We start from the raw sequence: 11173 nt of genomic DNA on the forward strand, positions 1-11173 counted from the left end.
ACTCCATTGAGGCTCCTGCTCCTGGAAAGACTAAGGTCACAGAGGAGGAAGTATTGCCTGCTCTCGTTCAAGCTGCATCCAAACATATTCCTCTCCAAGGCCCTACCAGGTAAGGGTCACAGTCCTTTCTTAGAGGAGGGCTCAAAACTGTGGTTCTCAGGTTTTGCTGCACATTAGAATCACTAGGGAACTTTTAAGAATACTGATGCCCACATTGCTTCTCCATATTTATTATTCCTCATCCACAAAATCAAAATGCCTGGAGATGGAAGTCAGGTCTCAATATTCATAAAAAAGATTCCAAAATGCAACAAGGTTTGGGAACCTCTGGCTTAAAAGACTCCCTTTCCTTCTGTGTTTAAGATTCTGAATAAATCAAAGCCCTTGCTCTGAGATTCTGTTCCATTTTTCTAAGTAATATGTAAAATTATGGAAATCCTTAAATTCTGAAATTGCTCTTCAAACAAAAACTGATGGTCAATAGCGACCTCTGGTGGTTTAAAGAGAACTTAAACTAGCGATCTAATTTTCTGTTTCAGGAACACTTCCCACACAGGAAAAAGGTATCAATGACCACCCACCCACACACAGTTCCCCCAACATGCATATATTATCTAGAAGAAAAGTTGAGACCTAGAAAGTAGGCTGAACGATGTCAAACAAGAACCAGTGACAGCCAAGGGACCTAACTGATACATCCATTTCCCCTTCCTTCAAGGGCATCCTTCCCCAGAGTGGCCTCCTCTTACACCTTCCCAGTAGGAGTAACACCAGTGTTTGCCAACAGCTTCCAGTTTCTTTTCCTTGCTCCCAAGCATGACTTTGATTGCTGCAACTTCCAAACATAGCCTCATAACTTAGCTGAGCCAGAAGTCTCTGGAGAGCACCAGTAATCCCTCTGCATGGAGCATGATCCCATGCAGAGGGATCACTGGGGTTTTGATTGCCCCTTTGGTTTAGAAGGCAAAGTTGCACTTTTTGGTAAGCCAGTCTGATGGATAACATCAAGAGGTATGAGTTCATTCCTCTAGTTAAGAACTGTCCCCATTTTACAGACCAGGGGGATGAGCCCAATGAAGGTAATTGCTTAGACTTAAGCTAGGAAAATAATGGCATTGGTTGGGTGCAAGATGGTTGATTACTTTGGGCTGCCTTGGGGTGTGCTGGTGCCATTCATTGGATAGGGAAATTTCACAAGTCTGTACCTACAATATGCTTTTATATGCTTTCCTATTCAAAATATGAACCAAAAGGGATTTTCATAATATGTGCATGTGGGCACATGTAATGTGTAACACACTGATAAAACAATCCTTGCACAAGCTGGGCTAGACCTGAAAGGGCACAGGAAAAAGGTATCAATGACCACTCACCTCCACACAGCTCCCCCCACATGCTTCTCCATATTTATTATTCCTCATCCACAAAATCAAAATGCCTGGAGATGGAAGTCAGGTCTCAATATTCTTAAGATTCCAAAATGCAAGAAGGTTTGGGAACCACTGGCTTAAAGGACTCCCTTTCCTTCTGTGTTTAAGATACTGAATAAATCAAAGCCCTTGCTCTGAGATTGTGTTCCATTTTTCTAAGTAGTATGTAAAATTATGGAAATCCTTAAATTTGGAATTTAAGGATGGGTCTCTGCTCCTCGCCCCGCCCCTTACACATCCAGAGTCTGTGCCTCTATACTGTGCTCTTGAGCAAGTCACTTAACCTTTTTTTGCCTTAGTTTCCAAAAGGAACTGCTCAGGGAGGGACCAGTCAATTATTAATGAGGAAGTGACATTTTGAGCTTGACTCTAACGGAAAACTCATCCTCAACTCCAATCCAATAATGAAGACAAGGAAAAAAGGAAAAAGAAGCTTCATTGCTTTGCTCACAAAGGAGAAACACAGAGAACTCCTGTCCCAAAAGCTGTGATTCTGCCTATCCACAGAAACAGGGGGCTTTTATAGAAGTGATTCACAGAAAATGAGTTTAGGGAGGAGATCAGAAAGGAGAAGATGAGAGAAAAGAAGACTAGGGAGGAGAAGTTTAGGGAAAAGAAGATTGGGAAAAAGAAAAAAACATGCAAGTTTCAAATCCACAAGGGATATAGTCAAAGCATCAAGTGGACCCTTGTTACAACTCCTTAGTACTAAGAGATTTCTAATGTGTCTGTCCAAGGATGAAATGCTCACTTAGAAGAGATGAACCCCACGTGACACTACAAAATGAAGTGGAGAGAAGGGTTGACATAAACATATCTTCTAGACTTGAGAAATGCAAACATGGAAGTTCGGGGATTGGGGTTCTTCAGTGTTGGTTTAACCACATGGAGCTTTTGGTAGAGAGAGAAACAAGCACTCACAGTCTCCTTCTGACCACAGAACTGTCAGCATACATTGTGATGTTAGGGAGCATTCTGGGAAGTGGCAGGGAAACTAAAAAGGCATTTGCTTTGGGAGTTCTTCTAAACCGGGGATGGGATCACAAACCAATGCCAGGCTGAGCCAGGCATTGGCACATTCTTGTTGATTAGGCTGAAGGAGGGTTCACAGTGTCTTCAGCACATGTCCTTAGCAAGGGGAGCAGAGGAGGAATCCAGCTTTGCCCCCAGGGAAAGGAAAGTGAAAACCAAGCTGTCTCCTCTCCACTTGATGAGGAAGTACCTCCAGGAAGGAACAATGATTCATACATGGAGTCATGATTTGACTCCAATTGAAAGTAGAGAAGAAAGCATACGAGACCCCAAGCTGAACAGGGAAGAGGGAACCTCCAGTGCAGAAGAAACCCCAAGTCTCCAGTGATACAACTCCATCTGGGCCAGCTCCCAGGTTCAGGGTAACTGTGGGCAGGAGAAACCTCAGCCTCTTGCCCTGGAGCAGAGGACACTGAGGGAATGAACGCTCTTTCAGTGGTAATGGTATGAGCTCTTAAGTCACCAAGGAATTTCCATACCTGGAGGAAAGATTGCTAATAGAGAAGGCCTTTGTCACAGGACAACTTCCCAGACATCCTGGTGGGGCCCACGCAACTTCCTTAAAAGTATAAAGAGTGTGTGTGTGGGGGGGGGGGGCGGGGAGGCAGGTGGAGGCTACTTTGGACAGTGGAAAAAAGGGGGCTATCACTCAGTGGAACTCCCCTGTTCATCTCATGCTTGAGAGGCCCTTGAAGTTCTAAAATGTTTATCCTTCTAAAGTGTTCTCCTTCCCAGCAACTTTATAAAATAATCTAATCCTTTTCCTGTGACCAACAGAGAGGATCTGAATTGGTCCCTCTTATAGGCTGTCAGTTCTGTGACCTCTGCAGCTACATTGTCACCTCTGTATTTCCAGTGTCTGTTAGAAGACTCTGTCACACAGGAGCTGACAGTGACCAATAAATATTTTTTAAATAATAAAATGAAAAATTAAATACAAAACATTGAGGGCTACCTTAGCTACACAATAAAATAATGAATCTTGGAGGAAAAAGTGAAGTACGGTTTTGCCCAGAACGTAAAGTTCTCTCCAATATTGATAAATCACAGACAGTCACCATTTAAACATTTATTATGCTTTTGCTGAAAGCTTGGTCCTTGTCTGGATGCCGATACAACAACGAGGAAACGCTTTTGAGAAAAAAGGAAAAAGAAGATTTATTGCTTTGCTAGCAAAGGACAAACTGTGTGATGTAAGGCAAGATGCATAACTTTTGAAATGCTTTCTTCACCTGGAAAATAGAGATAATATGTCTTATCTCATTGAGTATTCTTGATGGGACTGAATGCAACATTTTAAAAGTTGTAAAAATAAAAAAAAAATATGTAAAGCTTACTGTCAAGTATCTGTCATATGTTAAGAGCTCAGTGGCTGTTATTGTTGAGCTTTAAAATCTTCTTTTTACAAAGAAATTCTCCTTAAACTTTATTCTACCAATCAGCAGGAACAGGGGGCTTTTAAAGAGGTGACTCAAAGGCTACATTCCAGATGTTCTCTGTTGGAGTTGTAATCCACTGGTTAATTTGGGAGATAGTAATTTCTGATACCTTCTGGTGCCATCCCCCAAAGTCTACATTACTTTATTCCTATGGTGGGTGTGTACTCAGGGACAGATGACTATGCCTAGGATGGGGAAGAAAAGTAACCCTGTTTCCCCTGAGATTAGGGAGGAGGTAGGTTAGGGAGGAGCAGGGAGAGAGGAAGAGAAAGAAACATGTCCATTTTAAAAATAAGTTTCAGTGGCAGAGCAGCAAGGGCTATATTCAAAGCATAAAATAGAACACTGTTACAATGCCTCTGGCTTAATCTTTTTTTTTTTGGATAGACGAATTATAGACCTCACTTCTTATCAGTTTTTCCTTTGGTCCACATTCTTAGGTTTTCCTGTTCAGATGATGAAAGTTCAGACTCATTTAATGCTTGTTTTCAGAGTGGTATTTCAGGCAAATAGAAATAATTTTAGATATAAAGCTGATTATAGTTGGTTTATGGAAGAAAGGTAAAAATTCTAAGTGGAAAGTCTAAGGAATGGCAGAAAGAAGAAATGGAGAGAGGGGCGTGAAATGGGAGGCTAATTGTTTGTGGGAGGAGAAGGGATGAGATCTATCTGAACGTTTTCTGGTGAAGGAGACCTCCTCTCCTCCCCTCTCCTCTCCTCTAGGCTTAGGATTTCTCTCAGGGTTGCCAGACTTATCTTGTCACTGCCCTGAACAGTGACAAGTTCCCAGCAGGGGCTACAAGTCTGGTTCTCCTGTTCATCATGCTCCACAAATATTCGGAAGTCAGATTGGCAGGAGCCAATCTATCCCAAGCCAGCTTTGAAGAAAGATAAAGGAAACTTTTCTTGTTTCAAATTACCATCTTCAGAAAACTCAAAAGGACAGGAAAGCTTTTCTATAAGAGAAGATATGGACAAGCCCAGCAGAAGGCAGGAAACATGCACATGGAGCTAGGCAGTATTAGCCACAGAATGGGCTTCTGGATTCACCATATGACTTGGTGGTGTGGGCATAAACATTTTGTCTATCTAAAGGAAACTATTATGAGCATTTGGGAATATTTCTTGTTTTTGTTATATATACTACAATCTATAAATTTTAAAACATATATATATATATATATATATATATCATAGTTGAGATAATCCTGACTCTTTTGAATCTTTTCTGCAACTTTATTGCAATATCTAATATTGAATCTTTATTGCAATATTAATGCAATAATATCAGCACTTTTCTAGTGACTGAATAGCATTTCATCTTGTATGCTTGTCATTCCTCTTATTACTGAACATTAAGGTTTATAGCAGGTCACTAGTTAAACTTTAGAATCTGTTCTCTCTTTCTTCCATGGTAATATGGACTGTTGGCTGGGCACATCACTACCCTGCTCTACATTTTCCAGGCTCTCTTGCTGTAGGAATGACCTGATTGACCAAAAAACAGTCAATGGAATATGAATCAAAACTGACATGCACATCTTCCATGTCATTAGCTTAGGATGATGTCACTTGTGCTACTTTGATTTCCTCTCTTGCAGGGAGTTACAACACAGAGGTCACAGAGGCTCAAGGTGGGTCATGCAGATGAAAATGATCTTCTAGAGAAGGTAGAGCAAGGTCGAAAGGCATCTGGGTCCCTGAAAAGAGAGAAATAAAACCTTTCTCTTATTGAAGTTGTTCGTTATAGCAGCTTGTATGCTAATATAGTTTAGACTTTTCTACCACTATGAATAATACCCAAGTGAATATGCATAAAGTTTTTTATTTCAAAGTGTTTTATTGGAAGAGATTCCCCAAATTAGATTTACTAAGGGGATAAAAAGTATAGAAATGTTAACATTTTATACATTTAATAGTCAAACAGTTTTCAAAAACATATAGTGACATCTTCTGGGCCACCTCTGGAGCCCCCATTACATCCACTGGGAGTCCTTGACAAGGTATCACTTCTCTGAGCTATATGAGGTGTATTGAGGACCTCCAACAGCATCTGGGTGGGAAATTGACATCAGCTTTCTCCGTATGCTTTGCTTCTCTAGTTAGTCAGGATTGTCAAGGAAGGAATTCAAACTAGTGTTGATCAGTGTTTTCAGAAATTCCTGGATATTAAAGGACAGAGGACATGTTTCTTTATCCTACAAAAATTATGATTATCTATCAGGATAGCAGGGCAAAGTTATCTAAGAGTATGTCTTTGCAACTAAGGAATGAATTACAATAGAAAGAGGCTCTTGTCAAGAAACAAAGGCAACAGCCCAGCATGGTGGCACAAGCCTGTAATTCCAATGCTCAGGGGAGGATGAAGCAGGAGGTTCATAAGTTCAAAGTCAGCCTCAGCAATTTAGCAAGGTCCTAAGCAACTGAGTGAGACCCTGTCTCAAAATAAAATGTAAAAAAAGGGCTGGGAACGTGACTCAGTGGTTACATGCTCTGGGGTTCAATCCCTGGTACCAAATATAAATAAATAAATAAATAAGAAATTTACAAAAAAGAAAAAGAAAGAAACAAAGGCAAGGATAGTAGGTGTTGGATGACATCATCTGACAGAAGTTCCAGAGCCTTGGTGTACCCAGAACAAGCTTCTCCTAAAGTCCCTGCACCTATGAGTCAAGCATGAAGAAAAGCGCAAAGTCAATCTGCTTGAACATTAAGCCCATATGTAATTCAGACTAAGAACAGTTTCAGAAGAGGTGCTATCCTGCAGACACAACCTTTACAAGGTTTTGTCAAAGAGAGATGAATTTTTAGTTTTCTATTCCCAATCTAAAATTTTTACCCTGTTTTTATAAATTTTTAATTTCTCACATATGTCCTAAGATACCTATAGCTTTCATAGGGGAAAAAGTAACTGTTTTTGGTCTTTAGTCTGTTAGCATGGTACCACTTGATTTTTAAAAAATTTATCTATTTCATTTATTTATTTATTTATTGAAGTTCTGATACTAGGACTCAATCCCAGGGCTTCACATGTGCTAAAGAATAGACCTACTACTGAGCTATATCCCAGCCATTTTTTCTGTTGAAATAGGGTCTTGCTAAATCACCCAGGGTGGGCTTGTATTTGTGATCCCTCTCCCTTGGCTTCCAAAGTAGCTGGGATTACAGGCGTGTGCCACCTGCTCAGCTTTGGTTTTGTTTGCTGCCGCTGTTTTTTTTAACTATTGATTTTTGTGTAGCTTTTAATTTGTTTTCACTTTCAGTTGTTAGATTAAAGTGCGTGACCTGAGAATGTTATACCAATCTGGGAATGGGGAGATTAGGATTTGGATTTTAGGCCTTTTGGGATAATTACTCTTCAGGGGTGGTATTGAAAAACATGTAATTTTGTTGCATTTGTTTTAGGACTTGGAACTAACTCAAGGCCAGAAGCATAAAGCAGCAACATGTGTAATGATTCTGTAATTCTCTGAATGGGGGTGTTTTGTGAATTAGTAGGAGGATAATAACATCCTAGTTGTGCAGTAATTTTACAGTAGTATCCTACCAGAATTTTTCTTAGAATCCTACATGAATTTCTCTTTGAATGCCAGGTTACCTGTTTGTCATTCTTTTGAAAAACAACTATATTAATTATATGGATAAAAATATGTCATCCTTCTTTTGATTATTTTTGTTTTCTGCAAATTTCTGTTTATCTAACTATTGATATTTCCTGATAAGCTGAATTTTCTGAAAACTGACAACCACCTGAGCTGACTTGGAATATGTTAACCAATATCATCAATTTTTTAATGTTTATCTTAAGAGCTTACACCTTATTTCTTTTTTAAGGTCAACACTTTACTAACAATATTTGAGAAATAGAGATTTTATTTGTAAATGTTACAAAGTTATCATTTGGATTAATCAAAATATATGTATTTGTTAAATTTAATATAAATTAATAAACATAGCAACAGAATATTAATATGTAATAACTCTAAAACTTCATGTTCATGAACTTGATTCTCTTTGAATTTCTAATTCTGTTAGATCAGGAGATTAAGTTCCTCTAAAAATCTGATGAAATGTTTTATATTCTCTTTAAGTTGAGAGATGTGTTTGATATTTTGCATTAAAAAATAAAACCTTTCTAAAAGACTCATTGAAATGGAACGTTAAACTTTCATTCTCACATTTGTACAGTTAGTTGTAGAATGCAAAAGTTTGGTAAATGTTGATGATCACTAAAAAACTGAGTAGTTTTTCACATTTAAAAAAAGTCTTTTTAAAATCATATTGAAAGTGCATGTAGAGTTTAAAGTTTTAGTCTTTAAATAATTCTGCTTGGATTTAAATATAAAGTGAGACTTAGAGCCCTACTTTTTTGAAACTGGGAGAACTCCCTGGGCAGGAGACAAAGGGGCCACAAGTCCCAGGCAGGTCTGATGCTTCAGCAACTCTGGGCTTGGATAACGGAAGAGCATTTAGAGTCCAAAGGAGGAGGGAAGAATTATCTCCTGGGAAAGACCGGTGCAATCTGGAGCACCACATACTTCTCTGGGTGGGAGTCCAGCTTGAACAGTCTCCTGGTCTTGGATTAGAAACAATTCAGTTTCAAGGACATGCATCTGGGAAAATGACTAGCTTCAGCTAACTCTTTTTCTGGTGTTTAGGGACAACCCTGCTGATGGAGTGCCAATCAGGAAATAGTTCTCAATCAACCATATTCCTTGTTAAGCACTAAAAGGCTCATTAGGCAATAATTCTATTACAACAATAATGGTAATGATAATAAGACTATTTATTGAGCTCTTGCTTTAGGGCAGGCGCTTGATATTCATTGTATTATTTAATTAGGAATTTAACAGGGCATTATTTTTACATCACTTCTTTTGCCCTGACAGCTTTGGTTTACCCAGGATTCTGCCCTAGAATCTGCAGGGGCCTGATTAAATGTAAGAAGATTTAGCTGCAAATAATTAAGTCACAAATTATTTTCTCTACATTGTCTTCTTTGGTAATTTTTTAAAAAGGCTCAGAAATGGTATTGTACTCATGTTCATTTCCTGGTTTTGATCATTGTACTATGTTTCTGTATGGAGTTGAAATAAGCAGAGAAAGGGAGACAAGAGAAGAATCTGTACTAATTTTTATGGGTTTTTTAAGTATAAAATTAGTCAAAAGTAGTTGAAAAATAGTTCATTACTATAATTTCTTCTAGAGTTTATTGTTTGTCAGAAAAGCAATATATATCAATATGAGAACATTTTGCATACATATAAACAACAAAAAATAGAAAATAGCTCAGGTATAGTAGTATATGCTTGTAATGCCACCTACTTGGGAGGCTCAGGCAGGCCAAATCCAAGGCCAGCCTGGGCAACTTAGGGAGACTCTGTTGCAAAATGAAAGATAAAAGGGCTGTGGATGTAGCTCAATAAAGGAATATTTACCCAACATGCAAAGGTCCTGAGTTCAATCCTTGTACTATGAAGAAAAAAAAAAAAGAAAGAACGAAAGAAAGAAAACTCCTTAGTTTGACCAGCCAGAGGTATCTGCTATATAATCTGGTGTCAATTCATTGAGATGTGGGTGGACATGATGTATGAATTACAATCACTGATGCCATATGCAAAGGTAAATTTTGGTTTTTTATTGAACTTATATTAGACCTTCAGTCTACCCAATGGGAGATAATTTAGTCATTTTAGGATTTAATGTAAATTAAATTCAGTTTTCTATTACTCCCTCTTATTCTCCAAGGGAGTAATGTTTGAACTCTTCATCTGCAGACACCCCTGCCAATGCAACTCCTCCCTACTCATTGTTGGGGACCAGCCTCCTGCTTTTGCTTGCTGGAGCCAAGATTGACTAAGCCCCAGCTTCTCCGCTTCACAGGGTTGCAGACTACTTGCAGGACTCTCCTGGGATTCTACAAGGCTGCCCTTGGGGCCCTTAGCAGAGCCTCCTTACTCCTATACTGCCCTGCCACATTGCTGGTCTCTCAGACTTTCTCTAAGATCAGCAGGATCCTGAGATTAGGCTCTGTGGAATAAGGCACAGCTCCCTTTTCTTATGGGGCTCTCTGGATACTTTGCTAGGCTTTGACACCCCTCCCTTTGTGGACCTTGATCCAGTGTGATGGCACTCCAGGCCCCTTTCCTTAAGAGCCACTTAGGAAATTTACTCTGCAAAAACCCTCCCATCTGTCATTCCTGAAAATTCTCCCTCATGGAACTTTCTTTTCTTTGGGGTGAAAGAACAAAACAAGCAAAATTTTATTCAATGTAACATAAACTTGGAAGTTTTTGTATTGAAGGCACATATCTGAGTGTTCATCTTCTTAAAGTTTTTTTTTGAATTGTGAAAATTTGATTATGAATTAGTTACTAGGAGATACTGAGGATTGATTCGTTATTAATTTTACTAGGTATGATAATGGTCTTTTTGTTATACATGGAAATATTCATAGTTTTCAGAGAAATTAGTAAGGACATTATGGGGGGGGGCACTGGGAAGTGAAGGGAGTTAAAGCTGGAGTGGGAGGGAGGGAACAAATCATAAAGAGCCACACATGCCATGCTTGGAGTTCATGCTCACTGGGACACACAGGAGAATGACAAGATTAATTTGCATAAAGGGTGGGGGGAGGAAGAGAAAGTGCCCTTAGGAGGTGGGTGGCTGGAGTAATTTTGGATTCCTTCCCCTTCCTCATCTCCCATATGCAAACTTTTCAGTTAGCTTTGCTGGTTCTCTTAGCTTTATGTATTTCCCCATTGCAGGCCACCGAGTCTCTTACTTGAGCACAATATTTTCCTAATTATCAATGGCTTCTATTTTTGTCCCCTAATAATCCATTTTCCACACAGCAGCCAGAGTGAAGTTTTTTTTTTTTTTTAAATATTTATTTATTTTAGTTCTCGGCGGACACAACATCTTTGTTTGTATGTGGTGCTGAGGATCGAACCCGGGCCGCACGCATGCCAGGCGAGCGCGCTACCGCTTGAGCCACATCCCCAGCCCCCAGAGTGAAGTTTTTAAGAGCCTACATCATCATTTACCTGCTTAAAGCACTCATTGGCTATTCATCAGTTAAAGCACAAACTTTACTGTAGATGGATCATAAATTCCTATGTCATCTGGCCTTGACTTTCTTCTCCTTCCTCTTTTTGTGCCATCTCTCCTCCTTACTCATTCAACACATAAGCCACCCTACTGTTCTTCCAGTTACAAATGTTTATTTTTCAGAAAACATTATCTAGTGCGATAAGTTGTAGCATTTTAATC

Source organism: Marmota monax, unplaced genomic scaffold, assembly GCF_021218885.2.
Source record: "Marmota monax isolate L192 unplaced genomic scaffold, Marmota_monax_Labrador192_F-V1.1 WCK01_AAM20220418_F8-fsc00022, whole genome shotgun sequence".
In the NCBI taxonomy this organism is placed as follows: Eukaryota; Metazoa; Chordata; class Mammalia; order Rodentia; family Sciuridae; genus Marmota; species Marmota monax.